This window comes from Cibotium barometz, chromosome 18 (genome assembly GCF_041138505.1).
Source record: "Cibotium barometz isolate CiBa-2024 chromosome 18, ASM4113850v1, whole genome shotgun sequence".
Classification (NCBI taxonomy): Eukaryota; Viridiplantae; Streptophyta; class Polypodiopsida; order Cyatheales; family Cibotiaceae; genus Cibotium; species Cibotium barometz.
Genome location: NC_141063.1, coordinates 9,223,148 through 9,248,692, shown reverse-complemented (window position 1 = coordinate 9,248,692; position 25,545 = coordinate 9,223,148). Strand labels below are relative to the sequence as shown.

At 39.2% G+C, this 25,545-nt stretch overlaps 1 long non-coding RNA gene across 1 annotated transcript in view; it reads right to left on the bottom strand.

Annotated features, from left to right (window-relative positions):
* LOC147628892 (uncharacterized) overlaps positions 1-23,088 on the bottom strand; it is a 62,844-nt gene extending 39,756 nt beyond the window's left edge. The window contains exons 1-2 of the long non-coding RNA XR_015267975.1: positions 22,806-23,088; positions 22,650-22,687 (exon numbers count right to left, since the gene is read on the bottom strand). This is a non-coding gene — a long non-coding RNA (uncharacterized LOC147628892). The remainder of the gene's footprint in view (positions 1-22,649; positions 22,688-22,805) is intronic.
* Positions 23,089-25,545: the final 2,457 nt, after the last annotated feature.

Here is a 25,545-nt window from a genome sequence, read left to right as displayed (position 1 = left end):
CACAAGAGTCTAGAAAGAGACTTCCCTCAACCACATGCAAAGCATAATTCAGGCTGCTAAGCAGGCAGGACTTGTAAGACCATCCAACTAAGATGACTTTACAAAATTTATGAACCAGTTGGATGCATCTCATGCAGAGAAACAAGGGCAAAGTAGCTCCGAGGCAGAAGGGTCAGCGCTAGGAATAAACCCCTTATCTAGATCTTGAGCAGTGCAAGGAAGTGGGCGGGATCTTGTGATGCGAGGATCTGGGTTAGGAGGAGGCAACAACTCATGCACAGAGAAGCACTGCCAGTGCCCTTTGCTAATGGAGTTACCTAGCAAAAAGAGAGAGGAAAAAATCCAATTAGAACCAACAAGCAGACCACCATATGGGTGGAAATGGAGTCAGGGTAGAAGAAGAAGACCAAGGCAACTTGAGCAGACCATATTCGAGGATGCAGCCATTAACCTAGAGCAGACAGAGCCATATTCTTTTTCAACAGGGATGGCCAATTGAATGCAATGAAAAGGGCTAGGAAAAGGTATTCAAATGCTAAGCCCATTGATGTACAATTTTGTCATGTAGATAAAAACACTGGGATTGGGCACGCCTAGGTGAGTAGTAGGAAGTGGGCTTACGAGCCTAGATATGCTCACGACATGCCCATCAACTTTGTCTCCTCTCGAGAGGATTTGCGAACGAATGGAGAACTGGAAGAAGGGGGCTGGATCAGGCCTTAAATGTATGGAGTATAGAATTTAGATCCGGATTTTGGATACAAAATTTTTGATCATTCAAGAAGGAAGTGGTTCTAGTTACACAAGATTAAGGCCTGAGTAATCCAGTAGTACCGTCTCCACCAAGCGAGGCCGTCACTCAAAACTTCAGGGTTTGAGCTCCTTCAAATCGAACAGCAATGACAATAAGCTATTGTGGGCTTTACTGCCAGCACAACATCCATCGTGATCACAGGTGTTGGCGGCCATCCAGTTGTCGGCCTATTGCGCCCAGCCTTGTCGCCAGCCTCACTGCCCACCAGGGCATCCGTTGGACAACAAACTCTTGGGTTGGAATCTTCTTTCTTGTAACAACTTTGTAACTGATCTTGCTAGTGGGTAGTATTGGACAAATGAAAAGAAGTAAGGGGAACTATCCAAGGGTTGAGAGATATGTGATAGAGAAGAGAGTAGAGAGTGATGTCTGAGTGTGGTAATACATTGTATTGCTGGGCTAAGCCTTCCCTCTAGTGGTACAGTGATTTGTTTATGCAATTATCTATTATGTACTGTAAAGTCTATCTAATTGCTCTAGTTTGTGTTAAGCAATTTCATGTCTGGACATGTCTTCTAACTAGAATCTAGAACTAGAGTCATTCCTATTTGGATGTGACTCCTATTTGGAAATAGGATCAAGAGCCATGTCAAGAATCATGTCAAATTAGGAGCTAACCTCTCCGCCTATCATGACTAACTCATGTAGCTTAGGTAGATCGATGGCACAACGCACTAGCGTTAGCTTATCGCATTGGGCACAGTTATATTAGTCATCGCTTGTCTGAAGCAGACTAGGTGGTTCAGAACCATGCAAGTGTCGGGTCTCAACCTGAAGTGTCGAGTCTCGACTGTGAGATCCCTGTCCCCACCGTGCAACGGATTCGGGGGTGCTAGCAGCAGAAGTAGCACTTCTTGCGCGGGGTAGGGTCCCACACTCGAGGCCTCGCCCACGGATATCCGGACTAGAGACTAATCCATCGGTTTTTCCAAAACCAAACCCGAAAAACTTCCTTTGCCCGGAAAGCACAGGCGATTCCACCAGGATAACTTTTTCCTAACGTAGTCAAAAGCCTTAACTAACTGAACTGATCTGACCAAACTCGTAAGTTCCATAGTCAGATCAAGGGACAGATTGCACTTGGATCATAGAGACCAACGCTTTTTTCCTCATCGAGAGGCACAGCCGTTGATCCTTTTTCCATAGAATAATTTTTGTCCGGGATTTACTTCATCTATCGAACTAAACAGAAATTAAGTCTCGATTTTTAAGGATCCATCAGTCCAGCCTAACCCCATCCAGTCCCATGGGTTAGCCAACCGCCCAGCCACTGTAGTGATGGGATCCAATTAGGAATTTGGTTAGGTTTTGTCCCGGGTACCAGGGAAAAGAGTTCCCAGGCCCCCTAGCCGGAAGTTCATGCACATAAAACTAGTCACACCACTTACACACCCAATATGAAATTGCCTTTTTCTCAGCATCAGCTAACTTTAAAACAATCCTTTAATGAAACCAATATGTCACTGATGACAATCCTCAAAATCTCTGGTTGAATATTTCCAATCATACATTCATCGGTGCACTTATGGCATCATTGGCAACCCAAAACGCTCACCACCTGTTCACTTAGGGGCCTTTTCAATAGTTCCTAGCTCATAGTACCCGACAATAATTTCACATATAAAAATCAAGATGGAATCCTCGTTGAAGATCAGCAAGATCAATCAATAGATCCATATAAGAGAGCCATGGACTCATCCGTTGAGGACCAGCAAGGTCAATCAACCAGATCCATGCCCGGTTTCAGAAAACAACTCTTACTCCTTATTCCAATATCTTCCACGACGCACGTGTGGGTATCTTCGACAACCGAGAGCCCGAGCACTGTATGGTCAGCACCCTCTAGGATCCTTCGCAGGTCACCTAGTGCTTCAATCATAGGCCGCTTCCTTGGTCCCTCATCCACCGTACCGGAAGCTCACCATTTAAATCGAACCGAGTCTGGTCAAGACCTCGGCCAACCTTGCTACGCGAGACGTCCTCCATTGACTCTCCGTCTCAGCAGTTGCAACTTTATCAGTTAGGTCTCCACGACCTTAATCACAAGATGGTCAAAATGCTTCCCCAGCATTCTTGACATAAAACAGTCATTTACAAATAGGTCACAAATACAGTTTCTATATTGAACTCTCGTCTTTCCACATTATTCCACATTAATCCATATTATTTAATCCAATTCCAATTCATATGTGTATCCATTCTTGACCAGATACATCATTTTCTATCCCATCACATAGGATTCATTCACTTCACATAACATCCATTCCTATCTTTCTTAATTTACATTACGTCTCCTCACATCCATTTCTCATTATATCTCATTCGTTCAGATCTTATATTATTCATTCACATTCTGATGCACATGACATCTCATCTCATCCATTCGCTCATATCTTCATATCCATTCACATTCATATTTGCATTCATTATTCCACACACACATCCACATTCACATCTACATTTATACATCCATTTTCACATCCACATTCATACATCCACATCCACATCTACATTCATACATTCACATTCACATTCACATCCATACATCCATATCCACATTCCACATCCTCATTCACATTCACATACATCCACATCCACATTCCATATCTACATCCATATCCCCATTCACACATCCACATTCATATTCACATGCATCCACATTCACATTCCATATCTACATCCATATCCCCATTCACACATCCACATTCACATTCACATACATCCACATTCACATTCACATTCACATCCAGACATCCATATCCACATTCCACATCCTTATTCACATTTACATACATCCACATCCACATTCCATTCTACATCCATATCCCCATTCACACATCCACATTCATATTCACATGCATCCACATTCACATTCCATATCTACATCATTTCTTTCACATACATATAACTACATCTATTCTTTCACATACATACATCTACATCTATTCCTCGTTCATTTTCATCTAATTGATTCGTTTCACATCCTCATATCTATTTATAGAATACAAGAGAATTCTTATTTTCGATATAAGATTTCTTTACGCATTTATTTATGCATAAATTCCAATTTAAGGAGACTAACATTTTCGAAATAAAAATCAATCTTTTATGCATCTTCCTATGCATAAATTCATTTTAAATGAGAATGATACTTTTGAATAGAAAATCAAATCTTAAATGCATCTTCCTATGCATAAAATCAAAATTGACGAAAATAACCCTTTTGAACTAAAAATAGATTTCTTTATGCATCTTCCCATGCATAAATCCAATTTAGTAGGAATTACACTTTTAGAATAAAAGAATTTTTCTTATGCATCCTATTTATGCATAAAATCAAATATGATAAAATTAACACTTTTATAGTAAAATAATAATCTTTTATGCATACCTCTATGCATGAAAATCAAATATGATAAAAGTAACACTTCTACAATAAAATAATAATCTGTTATGCATACCTCTATGCATAAAAATCAATTATGATAAAAGTAACACTTTAACAATAAAATAATAATCTTTTATGCATACCTCTATGTATGAAAATCAAATAACACTTTTACAATAAAATAATAATCTTTTATGCATACCTCTATGCATGAAAATCCATTATGATAAAAGTAACACTTTTACAATAAAATAATAATCTTCTATGCATACCTCTATGCATGAAAATCAAATATGATAAAAGTAACACTTTTACAATAAAATAATAATCTTTTATGCATACCTCTATGCATGAAAATCAATTATGATAAAAGTAACACTTTTACAATAAAATAATAATCTTTTATGCATACCTCTATGCATGAAAATCAATTATGATAAAAGTAACACTTTTACAATAAAATAATAATCTTTTATGCATACCTCTATGCATGAAAATAAAATATGATAAAAGTAACACTTCTACAATAAAATAATAATCTTTTATGCATACCTCTATACATGAAAATCAAATATGATAAAAGTAACACTTTTACAATAAAATAATAATCTTTTATGCATACCTCTATGCATGAAAATAAAATATGATAAAAGTAACACTTTTACAATAAAATAATAATCTTTTATGCATACCTCTATGCATGAAAATCAATTATGATAAAAGTAACACTTTTATAATAAAAGAAAATTATTCCTTTATGCATAAGAATAATAATAATCAATATGCATCTTCTATGCATGAAAATGACACTTTGAGTATAGAATTGATAGGAATTACTCTTTTAGTATAATAAAAGATAATTCTTATTTCCAAAAATTTTGCCATAACCTCCTTTGTATGGCTGACCATTTTTCAAATTTTCCTATTTAATTTTGTCGTAAAAATTAACTCTAATTGATTTAAAGTAATCTATACTAATCAAAATTCACTTATAAAAGAGAAAACATTATAAAAAGTTTAATTCCAATAATTTTCACTTAACTAGGATAAAGAAGGGTTGATTCTAAGAAGAGAGAGGGGAAAAGCCTTTCGATCAAGGCATAACATCCATTTATCACTTCAAACAATCATAAACATTAGAAAAACATAAAATCAATAAAGAAAAATACAAGAATCTCTACTTACATAATTTCTTGGAGCTTTCCTTTGGCTTGATGGTTTGAGGGTTCAACAATTGTTTGTAACAAGAGTGGCCACCAATCTTTGGAAGAGGGAAATGTCAAAAACTAGTGAATTATTAATAAATTCACTGTTCTTGGCTTGGGAGGAGCAGAGTAACAGTGCATAAAACACTATTAAGTTTCAACAAAGGGGAGGGCTTCTATTTATAGAAAAAAGTGAGCCTCTAACCAAGCCAACTGATTCTAGAATTTTCCAGATCAGTTTGGTCAATTTTTGATCATTTTTGGGTCAATTTTGGTCACTTTTTGGATCTAGTTGAAATAGGAGAGAGGAGAGATGAAAATATCTCATTATTTGGGAGTTTAAAACTCATTCAAGCATGTGAAATAGGATCCCTCTTCATGAGGGGAATTCCCCCATGCAGAGGTGTCAAAAATGCATCATTTCACCTAAATATCTCTCTTTTTTAACTATTAACCTTGTCCTTAGTCAACTCTTCATCTTATGTGAGTATTTACTCATTTTTGGGGGATTTTCCTTTTATTCTTCTATTTATCTCCTCCCTACATTTGGATGAATCTTATTGGTCCATAGGAACCTTAATTTAAAATTTTGAAAAAATCTTCACCCCCAGGATAATGCCTCTTGAACAGATTATACTTAATTTCTAATGCACCTTCTGAAAATCTTTTTGAACTTCTGTTTCAGGGAAACTTATTTTAATAAGATGAGGTATTTTTTTAATCCAAAAATATTTAAAATCTGAATATTATCTCTCTAGAATATATTCTCTCTCTAGGCCAAAACAGGTAGAAACAAGATCTTTTATATTTCTGAAGAGGGGAATGAATTACAGGGGAAGATACTGGACATCATGAGGGCTGGGGGAAGGAATCTTGCATTCTACCCTACTTAAAAAATGCGAGATGTCCTCATCTCGCAGGTGGAGTATGATCTTTTTCATCTTCTTCTTCTTCTTCAATCACTTCCAGTGTTACTGCTTTGGAAGTGGACGGCCGATTTGGGAACAACTCGCTTTGACTTCCCCTATTCTGAGGTGGAGGTCTTGCATTACTTTGGGTTGAAACTGCAAGTTGGATAGAGGGTCTACTACCTCTGGGACTTCCCTGATTTTGGCGGATAGAACTGTGATTACTCTGGACGGAAGGGGCTAGAGTCTGGAATCTTGATCCCTGATATTCTTGCCCTGAAAACCAAAGGAGTTGGGCAATCCATGCTGTGATGTCCAAATCCTTAACAGTTATAGCATTTCACTCTCTTGCTCAAGGCTGGAACTTCTGAAGTTGAATTCCAGGGGATTGAGTTTCGAGAAAAGGACATTTCTTCTATTTTGGAACTTCCCATATCCTGGGTTTGACCCTGATATCTCTTAGGTGGAGGAAGGCTGGAATCACCTTCTGGAAATAAAAATCTTTTGAAAGACGATGGTGCTGGCTTTGGCGGGACTTTGACATCAAAGGCTTTGGCGAAATCCTTCGCCATCCGCCGAACTGCTTCGGCCATAGAAATAGGTTTGGCATTCTTGACTAAAGTATCTAATGGTTCGTTCATTCCCCGAATGAACCTGGCCATCAGCTGCTCTTCATCCAATTGAGGGGAATATTTAAGGAGAAGGGCAAAAGCCTGATGGTACTCTTCAATTTTTCGGGTTTCCTGTTTTAGTTCCAAGAACTCATTCATCTTAATTTCAAGAAGACAAAACCTCTTTCTGAGGTAAGCCTTGCGATCAGTCCAAGTTTGGGTATTTCGATCGAGACGGTTTGTCTCGCAATGGTTTCTCCACGCCACTCTAGTTGTCTTTTATGCATACCTCTATGCATGAAAATCAAATAACACTTTTACAATAAAATAATAATCTTTTATGCAAACCTCTATGCATGAAAATCAAATATGATAAAAGTAACACTTTTACAATAAAATATTAATCTTTTATGCATACCTCTATGCATGAAAATCAATTATGATAAAAGTAACACTTTTACAATAAAATAATAATCTTTTATGCATACCTCTATGCATGAAAATCAAATATGATAAAAGTAACACTTTCACAATAAAATAATAATCTTTTATGCATACCTCTATGCATGAAAATGAATTATGATAAAAGTAACACTTTTACAATAAAATAATAATCTTTTATGCATACCTCTATGCATGAAAATCAAATATGATAAAAGTAACACTTTTACAGTAAAATATTAATCTTTTATGCATATCTCTATGCATGAAAATCAATTATGATAAAAATAACACTTTTATAATAAAAGAAAATTATTCCTTTATGCATAAGAATAATAATAATCAATATGCATCTTCTATGCATGAAAATGACACTTTTAGAGTATAGAATTGATAGGAATTACTCTTTTAGCATAATAAAAGATAATTCTTATTTCCAAAAATTTCGCCATAACCTCCTTTGTATGGCTAACCATTTTTCAATTTTTCTTACTTAATTTTGTCTTAAAAATTAACTCTAATTGATTTAAAGTAATCTATACTAATCAAAATTCACTTATAAAAGAGAAAACATTATAAAAAGTTTAATTCCAATAATTTTCACTTAACTAGGATAAAGAAGGGTTGATTCTAAGAAGAGAGAGGGGAAAAGTCTTTCGATCAAGGCATAACATCCATTTATCACTTCAAACAATCATAAACATTAGAAAAACATAAAATCAATAAAGAAAAATACAAGAATCTCTACTTACATAATTCCTTGGAGCTTTCCTTTGGCTTGATGGTTTGAAGGTTCCACTCTTGTTTGTAACAAGAGTGGCCACCAATCTTTGGAAGAGGGAAATAACAAAAACTAGTGAATTATTAATAAATTCATTGTTCTTGGATAGCCTCTTAATTATCACCCTAGCTAAAATTACATAAGTTTGGGAGTCCTCCTTTGGTAGTTGTAGCTAAAATTACATAAGTTTGGGAGTCCTCCTTTGGTAGTTGTAGCAGACTAACAGTGCATAAAACACTATTAGTTTCAACAAAGGGGAGGACTTCTATTTATAGAAAAAAGTGAGCCTCTAACCAAGCCAACTGATTCTAGAATTTTCCAGATGAGTTTGGTCAAATTTTGACCATTTTTGGGTCAGTTTTGGTCACTTTTTGGACCTAGTTAAAACAGGAGAGAGGAGAGATGAAAATATCTCATTATTTGGGAGTTTAAAACTCATTCAAGCATGTGAAATAGGCACCCTCTTCATGAGGGGAATTCCCCCATGCAGAGGTGTCATGCATCATTTCACCTAAATATCTTTCCTTTTTTAACTATTAACCTTGTCCTTAGTCAACTCTTCATCTTATGTGAGTATTTACTCATTTTTGGGAGATTTTCCTTTTATTCTTCTATTTATCTCCTCCCTACATTTGGATGAATCTTATTGGTCCATAGGAACCTTAATTTAAAATTTCGAAAAAATCTTCACTCCCAAGATAATGCCTCTTGAACAGATTATACTTAATTTCTAATACACCTTCTGAAAATCTTTTTGAACTTCTGTTTCAAGGGAACTTATTTTAATAAGATGAGGTATTTTTTTATCCAAAAATATTTAAAATTTGAATATTATCTCTCTAGAATATTTTCCCTCTCTAGGCCAAAACAGGTAGAAATAAGATCTTTTATATTTATGAAGAGGGGAATGAATTACAGGGGAAGATACTGGACATCATGAGGGCTGGGGAGAGGAATCTTACATGGACCGGACACTAACACCAACACCAACACCAACACCATGTGGCTTGCATGTCCATCAATTATGAGTAAGTGCATGTTGATTGGTGTCACTGCATATTAAGAACCGTGCCCTTGAAATGCAAGCAGAGAATAGTTAACCCATCATCCACACTATGTTTTGTATTCATAAATGTACCTTCCTCACATTGGCTAAAAAAATTATGCAATGTGCAATGATATTTTGCCTTAAAGATGTAATATCAGCTTTGACACCTTCCTCACATTGGCTAAGGTAATTGTGCCAATTCTCTTTTGCCTTTGAAGATGTAATATCCAAGAAGTGTAACATCGACTGCATTGACATAATAAAGGATTGTAAACCACTCCCTAGAATCAAGCCTCAATATTCCATATACCTGCCTTGATCCTTTTGCAAGCATTCCTCTAACTTTCCAGCATATGCACACTCATTAGCATTCCATACATTTTGAGGTGGATATTGGTCTAGATTGTACATGATCTCCAAGTTGTCATGGAAAGTGGCAACAATTTCGAGACGAAGACTGATAACTCTAGAGTGATCAAGTGGCTTGGCCACTCGAAATGCTAGCTAAAGGTGCCACCTTTGCAAAACATGTTTGAGATATGAAATTTTGGACATTTCCCTCACTACCAATATATATTGTTTTTAACTACAAAGTTTAAAAAGCATTATGTTTTCAAGTTGAAATTTTATGGCACTCACAACCATCACTATGACTACTATGTTACTACAATAGAGTCTTAACTTTCTTAGCTTTCTCTCAACATGTGGTTGAAGCCTAAAGACATCATTAAACATATGATATCACTAAGAGATCCATTATTTTAATCAACTCCACTAAATCATATTGATTATGCATTTGACTTATAGTCGGAGCGTTGAATATTCAGGTCGAACACATATGCATACATACACTTCACGAAACCTAATTCTATGGTTCACATTTTTTTTCAACGTAATAATACTTTTATTTATCTTTAAATCAAGTTGTTTATAACTACAAATATGTTCTTGTGTGGTAGCACTATGGATTTCTCCACTGGTACTTCATTAGGAATTTTTTGGACCCAAAAAGGACCTCCTAAGGATTCCTAATTTTAAGGAATTAGAGCTTAAAAAGCTGGGCTTAAGGGAGACAAAGGCTATGATGACCCCTATTTTTTACCTTGCCACATCAGCCATACCTCCCTAGTTTCACTTTTTAAAGGGAATATTCTCATACTCTCTTTTACTTTTTGACTTTTCTCATACTTTCTCTCTTACTTTTTGAATTTTTTATCTTCACTCTCTACAAATTGAATCTTTCTTGTCTGTTTGAAATCTCCTTTCTCATTAACTCCAACCATATCTCCCTTCCACATCAGCAAAACATTCTCATATTTATGTGGGTCCCAAAAAGTGAAAATTTTTTATTTTTTATTTTTTTACATTTTGAGGTGGAAAAAACACCACCCAACCAATATGTATGATGAAAATAATTTTTTCCTCCAAAAAGCTTGTAATTCAAGGGTCACGGCAGAAGCCTGTCAGAAGCCTGTTAGGAGCCAGTACATCCATAACTAACTGTCCAGCAGGTCCCCACAACCCCATAAACATAACTAACTATCAGCGCAGGAACCACTACATCCATGAGATCCCAAAATTGTGGGGATCCCAAAAATTCTTATTTTTTAATTTTTCTTATAAATGTAATTGATTGATGAAAAACTCCATGTTAGTATATTTGTATATCAAAAATATCATTTTCTACTTAGAAAAATGGATTTGTGTTAAACCTGCAACAACAAAGTTTTAACAGTCTCTCTCACTAACTCCCTCTCTCTCTCTCTCTTTTTTTTTTTTTTTGAAATATGTACTCTACTATTTACATTATCATCTCTGACTCAAGGGTTCTCTCTCTCTCTCTCTCTCTCTCTCTCTCTCTCTCTCTCTCTCTCTCTCTCTCTCTCTCCCCCCCTCTATGAGGATCTCTCTGTTTTAGCTTCTTCCTTTGCTTAGCTATGGAGCCTTTAAAAAGGTTTATACATGAATAAATTCCATACAAGCCAAACCGGCTATCTTATTCTTTTTCTTTATACTGGCGATGATCTAGAATTCGGCCTTCCAGCCTCTACATGCTAGGCAAAATCCTACGGGACCATACACCTCATTGTCGACCGCCACTGGGGCGAGGACTCAAGCCGGCGTGTCGCCCTCTCAGGCTCCGTCGCTCGACCCTCCCGCCCCTCAGAGGGATGTCTGCGCACTAGGGTAGGCTAATTCACCGCACTAGCGTGGGCCCTCAGAACTAGGCAGCATCATAATCTCTCGCTTGAATCGGCGAACCTTAAAATTAGCTCTGATACCAATTGTAAGGCTCCCCCCTTCCAAAATAGGGTAAACACTTAAGATAGTACACTAAATCTTATCTTGGAGAAAATTTCCTAATCTCGACACCTTGACCATACAGAGATTCAAGAATACGATTCATAGGTAAGACCTAGTCCTATCCTCTGCAGGGGGAGCATGATCTTCTAAAAATCAAATTAGCCATAGGGTAATTGATCATAAATTGGGCAACTACTAGTCTTGATTTCTAGAGACAACGCTTTTTTCCTCATCCATGCATATCTGTTCGAAAGCTACCCGACTAATCGGGTCCACCCGTCCGTAGGATGGTGCCATCGGGGCATTCTATCCTCCCACTTTCCACCCTACTCACGCATCAGTTTTGTTTTCTAATTAATTCTACCACACTGTTTGACATAAATAAACATGTTCCTTAATTAAGGCCCTTTTCAGTTAAAAGAGCCTTTTTCCACAGTGCAATAATGCTAATGATAAGATTTATAAAAAAAGTTTATACATGAATCAATTCCATACAAGCTAAACCGGCTCTCTTATTCTTTCCTTATATTGTCGTCGATGATCTAGAATTCGGCTTCCAACCCTCTACATGCTGGGCAAAACCCTACGGGACCATACACCTCATCTTGTCGGTCGGCTGGCAAGGACTCAAGCTGAGCGTGTCGCCTTCTCAGGCTCCGTCGCTCGATTCTCCCGCCCCTCAGAGGGCTGTCTTCGCACTAGGGTGGGCTAATTCACTACACTACCCTGGGCCCTCAGAACTAGGCAGCATCATAATCTTTTGCCTCAATCAGCGAACCTTAAAACTGGCTCTGACACCAATTGTAAGGTTGCCCATTCCAAAATAGGGGAAACACTTAAGACAGTCCACTAAGTCTTATCTTGGAGAAATTTTTCTACTCATCATCGACACCTTGACCATGCAAAGATTGAAGGATACGATTCATAGGTAAGACCTAGTCCTATCCCGCAGGGGGAGTGTGATCTTCTACAAAGCAAATTATCCATAGGGTAATTGATCATAAATTGGGCAACTACTAGTCTTGATTTCTAGAGACAACGCTTTTTTTCTCATCCATGCAAGGCACAGCCGCTGGCCTAGTCTTCTAGAATAGAACTGCCCGAGAACCTATTTATCTAGCGTAGGGATTTCACTTAATCTGTTGGAAAGCTACCCGACTAATCGGGTCCACCCGTCCATAGGATGGTGCCATCGGAGCATTCCATCCTCCCACTTTCCACCCTAGTCACGCGTCAATTTTGTTTTCTAATTAATTCTACCACATTGTTTGACAAAAATAAACATGTTCCTTAATTAAGGCCCTGTTCACAAGGTTTATTAAAACAACCTTTTTTCGTACAATAATGCCAAAGACAAGATTTATAAAAAAGGTTTATACATGAATCAATTCCATACAAGCCAAACCGGCTATCTTATTCTTTTCCTTTATACTGGCATGAGTGGTGCTATTCTCCAATCCATACAATTAAACATTGTGTTGAAAAGACATAGAAGTATTTATACTCAAAGTGTAAGATTGCATTGGCACACACAACACAAAAATGTCACTTGGTAAAATGAATGGTAGGTAGCATGGCACATCACTATATCATGCAAGCCAAGATAACAAAAACCATGCCACGTCAAGTCAATTGAAGTGCAATATAATATTAAAGGAGTAAAAGAGATGGAAGCCATTACAACTATCATGAAGAATTAAGCAAATGAAAAACTTGATTTGGTTTTGATAGTAAGCGAGGTGGAAGCCATTACAACTATCATGAAGAATTAAGCCAATGAAAAACTTGATTGGGTTTTGATAGTAAGCGAGGTGGGAGCCACTACAACTATCGTGAAGAATTTAAATAGTGAATAACTTGATTTGGTTTTGATAGTAACATGGAGAAGTCTATTGTTGTATCGACATGCCTAAGGGTTGCGAGTTAGCTTTGTTAGTTGAAAAAGGTGATATGTGGGGGATCTTCATATCCATCTCAATAGGAGATATACCTATGTGGGGGTGCTTTTGTCATATGTAGTGGGTCCCACACTTGCATACATGCTTGTTTTTTGACATGCATTTTGAACATTAAAAAACTTGTAAAAATATTTCTCAGTCGTCACATAAATTACATGAAAATGGTGAAATACTTACAAGTCTCATCCCTTTCCCGTCAAATGTGGCAGGCAAGGGTGCTCGTCAAAAAGAAACCCTGCTTTGGATACACTTTTGCATGGCATAAGATATGTTGGGGCCCATGATTTCACTTTATCTAACATATGAAAACAAGAATCCTCTACAACATATGTGTTAGGTGAGTTGGTATATTCATGTGTATTGAGTGAGAAGGTCTTAAGTTTGAATATCCTTTGGCGGGGCAGACAAATGAAAGAGCACACTTGAGTGAAGAAATACTCTCTTTTGCTGACTTTTGTGTGCCAACAATACTCCATTAGAAATGGTTTTTTGGGGTGCCAAGTAGGGCATGTGGGGGTGCATATGAGAAAACACCATTAGAAATGGTTTTTGGGGTGGCAAAGCACGGCCTTTGGGGGTGCATATGACAAAGCACTCCACATAGAAATATCTAGAGCCATCCATCTATACCACTCCCCGTCCCTCTTATGGGCTTTACACACTTTTCCTAGTATTCCGAATGGGCAGGGATATGGAGATAACTAGTAATTCTTGGCAAAACCACGAGGCTCTAAAGACCCTTACATTTCAAGAGGCAAAGTACCATATTTGATAGTCTAGACACGTGTATACAAGACACTGCTGCCATGCACGCGTTCAATACACGACGCGATAAGTTACGGGCGCGTGTATGGTCGCGCATGTATATGAGTAGTATCAGGTGTGTGTATATTGGCATCTAAATTCACGTCGTGTAGTATTGAAGTTTCAGAAACGCGTCTAAAAGCGCGTGTATATTGGCATCTAAATTCGTGTGTATACTGGTTTCAGAAACGCGTGTATCAGCGTGGATATATACACGCAAATATACACACAATATTACACGTGACCTTTTTCTTAAGAAAAACTCCATTCCTTTACAAAATTAAAAACTATTTTCTTTAAACCAGCTCATAGTACATTACAATATATATCATTACACAATCCCACAATGAAATATATTCAAAAATAAATTATGAGATGATAATTAAAAGACAACATATACAATAGAAATGTCATCAATTTAGAACGATACAGTGATGGATTGGTTAGGGTTTGATCTCATCTTCAATAAGATCCATCCTTGCCAAACGATCAACATCAATATCCATTTGATCAATTTGTAAGGCTACGATTAAATTTATTCCACTATCGATATTCTGTCCATTGATAATAGTATCGATGTCCTGATCATCCTCATCAACATCACCATCATCCTCAATGGTAGGGTCATTCTCATGATCATGAGAAATGGCACGCTCATCCTCATTATCATGATCATCTCTTATTTCTTGATCATCGATCACAACATCTTCCATCATCTTCATTGCAGCTTGTTACATCCTCCATATGCTCCATATCAGTGAATGTATTATACATCACTTTGGAACGTGGTGCAATAGGAATGACGTACCACCATGTAATGTCATGCACCATTGGCAGATAGATAACCTAGTCAATTACACAAACTGCAGTAATTAATTAGCATATCAAAAGTCAAGGGGTACGCGAGCTTAGATATATATGTACATGAAACACATTAGTAAAAAAATGCATACCTGCTCACATTGTTGTGGCAATACGAGCCTATCTTTCTTTGTTTGCCAAAACTTTGTAGAGTCAATAGTTACATAGCCACTTGCATGGCGTTTTATCGTTGCATTAGGCCCTTTTTGCACCACGTTCATTTGCCATTTGACATCCAAAACATACACAAAGAAGCGACGAAAGTCAAGCCTAAATATGTCTTGGATTTTGCCACAATAATCATCCATTTTTCCATTAGCTCCCTCAAAGCTACTAATGACACCGCAATCTTGTGTATTCCTCTTTTCATCAATTCTTTGTGTTTGAAAATGCTTGCCTTCACACCATATAGCATTGAACATAGTGCACTGGACCAAAATAGAAGCAATATTTGTGTAAGCAATGTGCATAAATATTTAAAGCAAATCACTTACCACTAATGCAAAACATTAGTTCTATGTACCTTTAATATGCATCCTCGTGCATACTCCCATTCTTCCGCCGTGATATGCAGCCCCTCGCCGCTCTTTGCTCTCTCCATTTCCTCATGCAACCAATCAACATGGATATCATTCGAAAGTGTACGCCTTACGAGAGCCATGTTGCCTCCGAAAGAGAGCTCTTTTTGCTTGCCTTTTTGTCTTTGCATCCTCATATCTTGTAACCCATCTGCTCATCACATCAGTATTAAGGATGCAAGTGAAATTGAGATCATCAATCAATGTTCTATCAATTACTTTACTCTGTCCTTTTCCTTGAGGCACAATAGAGGTCATCCTCAAGTCCTCTTCATTGCTCCATAGTCGTGACAAAGAGCTGTCCACCTGACCAAGAAATTCTGAAATATATACAAGAGACTCTTGTATCAACCAACCCTCGGCCATGCTTCCTTCGGGCCTTGCACTTTACCTCACAAAGTCTTTTCAAGTCTTCATGAAGCACTCTAGGAAGAACATCCAACGTGCATGCACAGTGCCACATAAAGTAATTTCGTCCACTAAATGCACAATGAGATATAGTTGACTTGTGAGAATGGTTCGCGGAAAAGTCTCCTCTACCAAACAAACCACCTCCACTGCCATAACACACACGCATCATCCAACGTGGCTGGATCAATTGCTTTGGAACTAACATATCCAATTGCTTTGGAACTAACATATCTAAAAAATAAATGAATAGTACGTTATACCTCATGCACGTTCATTTTGCAAGGTATAATGAAGGGTGATCTGACATGGGTTTTACATACCTCACAAGCTCGCCCATCTTATAAATACATTTTTTCAAACTCTTATTTGCACAATGGTCGATGCTAGTAGGTAGTATGAACTGCGCACATAAGAGCACATGTATGTATGGTTTATGGCATTACAAAATTTAGTTTCAACGTACAAGACTTGGAAAACACTTACTTGGAGCATCTTGTGCCAATCGTGGGACTTCAACCCATATAGTTGCTCAACGCCTCTTTTCTTAGTGGTTGTAAAGGCTCCCTTCAATGATCTCATGCATCCAGTGGGAGTATGCTCTAACTTGCAAATTTGAATTAGTGGTTTAGGGTTTAGGGTTTAGGACTAATTGATGATATTGGATGCAGGCTATTATCAAACATGCTTCCAAAGGGGAATAGACTACCCACCTCAAGAGACATAGCGAGGCGCTATGTGACATCTCTTGGAGGATTGGATTATGATTCGCATACATGCATGCGTCAATGATTGCATTCTCTTTCGTGGGACGCATAAGGAGGCTCGACATTGTCCCACTTGTGGTGAAGCAAGGTATAGAACAGATGTGAAGAGTTTTGATGTACCTCGTAAAGTCTTGCGACACTTTCCTATAATTCCTCGCATCAAACACATGTTTAAGTGCAAATCCATAGCAGAGCTCATGTCATGGCATTCCTCACATCGATTGGATGATGGCATGTGGAGAATTCCCGCAGACACTCCTGCTTGGAAGCATATTGAAGATGAGTGGCCCAGCTTTAAAACAGAGCCCAAAAACTTGAGACTTGGCCTAGGTATGGATGGAGTGAATCCATTTGGTTTCAAAAGCACCGCATACAGCGTGTGGCCAGTTGTGTTGGTGAATTACAATCTTCCACCATCAATGGCGATTAAGAAGGGACATCTTATGTTATCCCTTCTAATTCCAGGGAAACATAAAGTCAAGCATATGGATGTTTATCTCAAACCGTTGATTGATGAGTTGGAGGAACTATGGAGAGGTGTTGCGGTGGTGGACATTAGTAGGCCTCCCTCCTCTCGACACTTCGACTTAAAGGCAGTGTTGATGTGGACAATGCATAACTTTCCAGGATACAGCGATTGTTCTGGTAAGAATTCTAATTACCTCCCTACTTTAATACTATTGGCTATATTAATTATAACTATTGACTTTATTATTTTAACTTATATTTATATTTTAACAGGTTTGAAAACATCGGATAAACATGCATGTCTTGTTTGTGGTCCTTCGGGAGAAAACGATAATCATCATCGATTTCTCCCGTTAGATCATCCTAAATATGTTGCTAGAGTAAGAGTAACATTCCTCCACAAACACTTCGTGCAAAAAAGATTGGAAGCGTATTTGGGAGTCTACAAATATTCTTCCTCCAGATGGCATGAACCGGTATAGTAATGTTTTTCAATCTTGTTTTGTGTAGTCTCTAATTGGATTAAAGATCACATAGAGCAATCCCTTGTGTAGGTTCTCCATTTTTTTTCGGCTACCATATTAGACCCATCTTAAGATCAACCATCTTCTTGATCCCATGCATATCTTCAAGAATGTGGGATCTGGTATTTGGGAACATGTTATTGGTAAACGAGACAATGTTAGCATACAGGAGGACTTGCGAGTCGCAGGACGTATGCGTCAAGCTTGGCCATGAGAGGAGGGTGGGCACGTTCGTCTTCCGCCTGCACCATGGATTATATCAAAGAAAGAGGAGAAGCAGGTAAAGCCGGCCATCACCACTAGAATGCTTACTTCAATAATGCGTCAAGACTTGCATTGCTCCATCCATAAACTGTTTGTATATTGAGTAGTTCAAGTGAAGCACGTAAAATAGAGAATGTGCATCCTTCAAAAATCGGTGTCGATGAAGCCTTGTAAAGATGCTCTTGTTCCATATCATCGTCGTCCATACCTTTGGGATCATCCCTAAAAAGATACCGTATCATATCATCAAACACTTCCTCTTCCACAACTTCGTGGGGTGCAGGGCTATTGTCATCCCTTTCCCACTCATCTCTGATAATAGATCCCGAAGCTCCAGCATCATCTCGTCGACGCTTTGCGTGCTCTCGCCGCGCGTAGGGCACCATGTTAGGGAGTGGTACTGCATCCTGCTTCAATTAGAGTATATATATTACAACTTCATTAATTTAATTTGGATACCATGAGTCATTTGAATACTATCAATTTACATCTACTCACCTCTAAACCTGTTTGATTCCATTCTCCATACATGGAGATGTGATTCAAGGTAATTCGACGCGCTCGTACAATGCATCCTTGACATCGATTACACATACACTTGATCCTTTGTCCCAACCACACATCGCGATTACGATGACGCATTGTCTCATCCTCACCAGAACTGCTTGAGGAGGTTGATAACATCCTATGTACAAAAGAGCAAACACAAAATCATAATCAGTTTTTAATGAAAGTACAAAAATTTCTATAAATCGTATGTAACAGCACGTCTATATCCTTAAAATTGCGTATATCAGCGTGTCTACATCCTTAAAATCGCGTCTATAAATGCGGCTATATCCTGAAAATCGCGTGTATAAACGCGGCTACCTCCTAAAAATCGCGTGTATAAACGCGGCTGATTTATTATACACGCAAAAATACACGCACTGTTACACGCGACTACTTGTCTATACCTAAAATAACCCGCTTTCTCCAAATAAACATTTTCAAACTAAGATTCGCTCTCTTTCGTCGTCGCCTCTTCCAACAGAGCACTAAACCTAAGTGCAAGGAGCAGACAAGGAGCACACACAGGTGAAGGAAACCAGCCAAAAAGAAGACTCACTTTTTTAGAGGTGAGTCAGTTTGTCCTTTGTCCTGTCTCTTTTCTTCCATTTGTTTATGCTATTGTCTCTTTTCTTTATACGTTTGTCTCCGTCCTTCTCCTTCTCTGGTAGTACTTTTGTGAACGATTATGACAGTGGGCTTTTTTTATAAGGACGATTTGTCGGGGGTCAGTCGCTTTCAAAATTTTTTTTGCACAGGCCGCATGTAGGAACGCGTGTATGTCTGCGTGTATCCTGTCTGCACAGACGTTCACGTGCATATACACGTATTTTTGGACGGGTGTATACACGCGATTGTGTTTCACCCATGCTTGCGATCCAGGTTCTTCAAAGAGATGATCCCATCTGCATATGGCTTGCCTTCACAAAATCATATCTGCTAGCTTGCATTTGTGCTTTGATGCAATCATGTATATACTTTTATTTTTGCAGATTCTTTATGGATCCAGGTTCTTCATCCGATCCATTTGCGTACGGCACTTGGATGATGGAGATGCTAAATCATTTTGGGTACCATCCTGGTCCAGTTGAGCTTACAGAGTACATGTATGCCCATCCCCCTCCTGGATTGCCTGGTATCTATACCCCACCCCCGAGTATCCATGTCACTCCACTACCGTCTATGCCTGCAAGTCCGACGAGACGGCATGCAGCTTCTCCTCTTCCACGCCCACCACCGAGGAGACATACCCCGTCCCCCAGACACACTCACGCACACCCTCCCAGGCACCGTCATGTTAGGGCTCACAGACACCATCACGTACTCCCTCACAGCCATAGTCACGTAGACAATCCCACAGTCGTGACTCCACCCGCAATATAGAGGAGAGCAAACGTCGCAGTAGGAAGAGTGGGAGTGGAGGATGCGGCGGGTGCTTTGGTGGGGGAGGTAGTAGGGCGCACGGTGAGAGAGGAGATAGAGAAAGAAGAGTTAGAGGAGACAGTGAGGATGAGGAGGAGGAGGTGAGAGAGGTGGAGGGAGTGATCTGCTATGATGTGACGGATAGGGGCAGGATAGTGATGGATGCGAGGGGGAAAGAGGTAATGGAGTATATGCGTGGAGTAGTATCAAACTTGTATAGAAATTATTTTATTAGATTTAAAGATCAAAATAGCCGATTAGTTGGGGAGGTGATAGATGCTGTACATAGTCGGTACCCCAACCCCCCACATGCGACATTCTCGGATGTATGGGGAAGGATGCGAATAAGAGAGATCTTAAGTAATAAAAGATCTCACCTTAAGAAACTCGCGTACGATGATGGGCTAAATGTAGCTGCGGGTGGCTATCCTACCGAGAAACCTACCACTGCGCACAAACACGAGTGGAAGGAGGCAAAGAAACGAGCAGAGGGTGGCGTGAAGAGCAGGCAACATGTGGAGGCACGACGGATCCAGATGGAGACCATTGGATCTTCGCATTTCGGATCTGGCGGCGTCGAGTCATGGGAGACAGAGTTCCTAAGTATCTTGCCACTTTATTTGATTGTTTACTTAATTCATTGATTCTATGATTGCTTTAATCTTACAAATTGTGTTGATTATGATACAGCGAGACGGGTTACGGGGAGGAAGCCCACAGCCCACGATACTGGGTATGCTCGCCGGCACAGCAGACGTGACACGTGGGCCCTCTTCAGAGCCGAGAGATGTATTACGGACGCGCAGTTTGAGATGGCCATGAGACCATACGGTCGACAGGTACTTGAAAACTCTAAAAACGAATGATTTTGGTTTATTGAATTACATATATATATACTTATATACTATATATTACTTGAACAGGCACAAGCTACTGCTGCACCTGCTGATGATCCACCCGCCGCCACTGCAGAGGTGGACATGAGAACTACTCATCGGACATTCCAACCGATGTGAGCTCATCTGATCATGGAGGGAGCAACGAGTCATCATCTGGGTCTGAGTAATACTCAGACTTATAGTATCCTATTCCATATTGAGGATGTGGTTGTATATATATTTTTGTAACTGAAGCCATGGGCTACTTCGACATATGGACTCCCTTGTATATATGTGTATACATAAAATTTTGATAGTAATATTGAATCGTGAATTGATAGTATTGCATTCATGTCTGTCTTGAATCGTGTATTGACAATGTATGCATTCATGTTGTTCTTGTCTTAAATCTTCCTCGTGGATGGTGCAATGCACCCAAAAAAAAATCTAGAGAGTGTTATTGGGTGCTGGAATGCTGGAACGGCATTCAGGTACCAAATAGCACTCTCTGGATTTTTTTTTTTGCTCTCTGTTCACGTGTATAGACGCGTCAACTCTGCAAAAAGTCGCGTGTATATACGCAGATACTCTGTGAAATGCGCGTGTATAAGCGCAGCTAAACTGATAAAATGCGTGTATACACCCTCGTATCAGCGCGTCTAAGCGCAGCTAAACTGACAAAACGCGTGTATACTCCCTTGTATCAGCGCGTCTAACTGCTTCTATACACGCGCTTTTACACGCATGTCTCTGGTCGCGGTGATACACGCGCTGATACACGGGCCCGTTACTTTTTTTCCACAAGTCATTTTTAGCGCTTAGGAACGCGGGTATGAGCCCGATCCCTTGTAGTGTCTCACCGACCAAGTTAACGTGGGTGTGTGAATACTGCCAAAGGTTAGAAGTTTTTTTTAATTTGGATCCATAAAATTGTGTATTCAGCTTTCAGTTAATATCTATTACATATTAAGCATGGACAACCAAGGCACAAGGAGAGGAGAGAAAAAAGAAATCCTGAGAGGAAAAAATAGCATCGATTGACCCTTTGTATTTCGGCTTCCATTCCTGATTTGACCCTTTGCATTTCGTCTTCTATGCATTTTGTTTCTTAATGTCTTTTATACACCGCAACAACGCAGAGGTTGAGCACTAGTATATACAAAGGTTAGAAGTTTTAACTAGAGTAACTCTGAAGGTGGGTAGGCACGAATATTTCTGCTTTTTTTTAAATAAAGGAAACGAAAACTATCTTTATATGTAAGGGATTGTTATTGATTGAATCAGACCTTGTAAAAAACTGTGTTGGGATGGAGAGGTCTTAGCAGGCAAAGAGGAGATTGGATCTGTTGTGATGAAGCTGATTTACTCGTGAGTTGAAGCTAGGGCGTGTCAGGGTGGGGATGTCGAGCTCTCGATTTGAGATGCACACTGCGGAGAGCATATGTAATCTTCGTGGTCTACGAGCAGCTCACGTTGATGCAAAGGCTGTGTTAATAAACATGTCTGAGTGTGTGCGCGTGCGTGTGTGGGTGTGTTTGTGTGCGTGTTGTGTGTGTGTGTGTGAGAGAGAGAGAGAGAGAGAGAGAGAGAGAGAGAGAGGAAAGACCTCGTTAACACCGTTGTGTGGGTGTGTTTGTGTGTGTGGAGAGAGAGAGAGAGAGGAAAGACCTCGTTAATACCGTTGCTCGGAGCAGCCGTCTTCTCTCCTGTGATAGCATACTTACCTTAGAATGTTTAGGGGAAGATCATACTGTCTTCGAATAAAGTGAAATCATAAAACAAACTGGATTAACTTAAATTGGGTAGGATTAAGAAGAGGGTTACCGGTACTGCAGGGGAGAGTGCGAGCTCCCAGAGAGAGCACAAGAAGGGAGAGGAGGCAGGCGGACGCCAGCATGCAGATGGGCTTCTTCATGGTGCTGCAGGTCTCTAAAGACGCGAGGTGGGTGACAGTGATCAAGGCAAGGCAAGGCAGAGCCAGAGATGACAATAAGCTGCAGAACTGATCCCTCAAGAGATTGCAACAAGCAGGACGGCGCCCACAGCCCAAGAGACTGAGCGACGCGGGTTCACATGCCCTTAGGTTTTAGAATTTTGGTGAACTCTCCTCTTCATATGCCATGTAACCTCTCTGATTTGAACATTTTATCATGGGTTCACATGCCCTTGGGTTTAAAATCTTGGTGAACTCTCTTCTTCATATGCCATGTGAAAGCAACCCTATATCATTTGAACATTCTATCATGGGTCTCACCTATTATCACCCACAACAACGTTGAAAAGTAGAGCACCTGAGCTTTTTTTAAAGAGGAATTCCATGTGTAGACAAGTATTTTTTGTATCTCACAACTCTAAAATCATGAAATCTCATATAAAATATTTTCCCAAGACTAGGAATTTTGTTTGTTGGTGTTTGGAAAGTGTTTCTAGGGTAATATATAATGTCTCAAGGTTCAAACTTCTTTAAAACAAAGCTATTTTTAAATTATGAAGGGTCTTAACATAGATAGTCTTTTTAATTTTATCCTTTTTTATTTGGCTAGTCTTGCTAATAGCAAAAATATATTTCGTATATATTTTTGAAACAAACATATCCTTGAGTTTAGGCTACTATATTTATCCCTTTCATGTCTTGGGTTATATTTTGTGAAGTGGCTTTTAAACATTTTCTATAAGATGAGGGGGCATGCATAAAAAAATTAGTGTGTTTTCCCTCTCATACTTCCCCCCAACATACTCTAGGTTTGGAAAGCTCATTTTGAACCTCTTTCTTCCTCTTCTAAGCTCTCCATTGCTGCAATAACTCCATACCTCTCAAGCTCTCCCTTTCCCTCTTTCTTTCTTTTCTAAGCTCTCCATTGCTGCAAAAACTCCATCCTCTCAAGCTCTCCCTCCTTCTAAAGGTCCCTCTCTCTGTCTCTCAAGCTTTCTCCCTCTCCATTGCCTATTCACAAACTCTAACCCTCTTTTTTAAGCTTTCTATTGCTGCACTCAAAACCCTGAACTTTCTCTCCTCTCCACTCCTTTGTTGTAAAACAAGCTTTTCTTTTCCCTTCTTCTCTTTCCTTACCACCATGGCCTCTTCCAGTAATGTGAGAAGACCTAGGGAGAAGGTGGAAGAGCTTGCGCTGCATAACACAAAAGATGAGAATGGAGTTTGGGCTCCAACAAGATTCAGGGTTGGGGCTTGGGTCTACATACAGCCAAGCTCTAAGGACCACATCGAGTTCGTCAACTGGGGAATATGCTACATCATTGGAAGGGGCAGCTACAAGGCTTCAAGCATACTAAGAAGGAAGGACTGGTTGCCATAGTGCAACATGTGTATTCCCTTGGAGACCTATACATTCAAGGCCAACGACCAAGGTTTCCTTCAAATTGTCAGTGTAACATAAACACAGCTTTAACAACATGCTAATATTGGATTTTTTGTTTCAAATTTTCTTATGATTCTCCATTTTCTTACAGATATTTTTTCCTCTAATTATGTTGAGGAACAACCACTCTAAAGCCTCACTGGAGTTTTCTATGCCATGCATGCATCCATTGGAGAGGCAATGTTTGTATCAAAGCCCAAGTGATCTTGTACAGAACAATATCTTTTTCTTTTCTCACTCATATTTTGTAGATAAAAAACCAGGTTTATTTGGCAAGCTACAAAAGATCCCCAACCCCCCTCTTAACAATCCCGAATGGCCCAAACCTGAAGCTTGGAACATCTTATGCTTAAAGTTTAAGATGGTAAGTGATATCAAGACATCATTCAAGTTTTCAAAGGCATCTAGGTCAGTTGGTCTAAATTGGTTTTGTCCCTTACATGTTTTTGTGCACATGTTCAATTCCATGCCAATACACCAAACAAAAACAATGTATATTTGTAAGGAGGTACGGTCTGACCTCATCAAGGATTACTAGGAGAGGGTTGGGAGGTTAATGAGGGGTCACATCAAGGTGATGTGTACAAGTGCAATGTAGTAGATTCTACAGTATCTTTCAAGTTCTTGAAAGCACGCTCTATTTTGTACATGTGTCCGCACTACCAAAGATGGATGCAAAAGCATGGGACATGGATCCCACTTCAAGCCTCAGAAGAAGAAATTATGCCTATTGAAGTAGCTGTGATGATGCAAAATGCATGGATTGAGCGAGTGGCAGCAAGCAAGCATTGGAGCCTAGTAGACCTGCGTCAACACTTTAGCATCATGGGCTTTGACAATGATGCAAAATGGATGGATTGAGCGAGTGGCAGCAAGCAAGCATTGGAGCCTAGTAGACCTGCGTCAATACTTTAGCATCATGGGCTTTGACAATGTGGAAGAGTCAAGTTTCAAGTTAATGAGAAGAAAGGTATATTTGATTCCACTACATGTCTAGAATTAACCCTTACACTTTCTGGTTATTGTGCCACTTTATTTGACAGCTTCTGTGAGTTCCTCTCCACCACCCCGTGGGCGGGCAAGAGCGAGCTCTTTGTCATGTTCTCTAGTAAAGTCGACTTTGAAAAGTCGCTCGCCCTTGCATCCCAACATTATGAGACTCAGATTGCATACATGGAGCAATACTT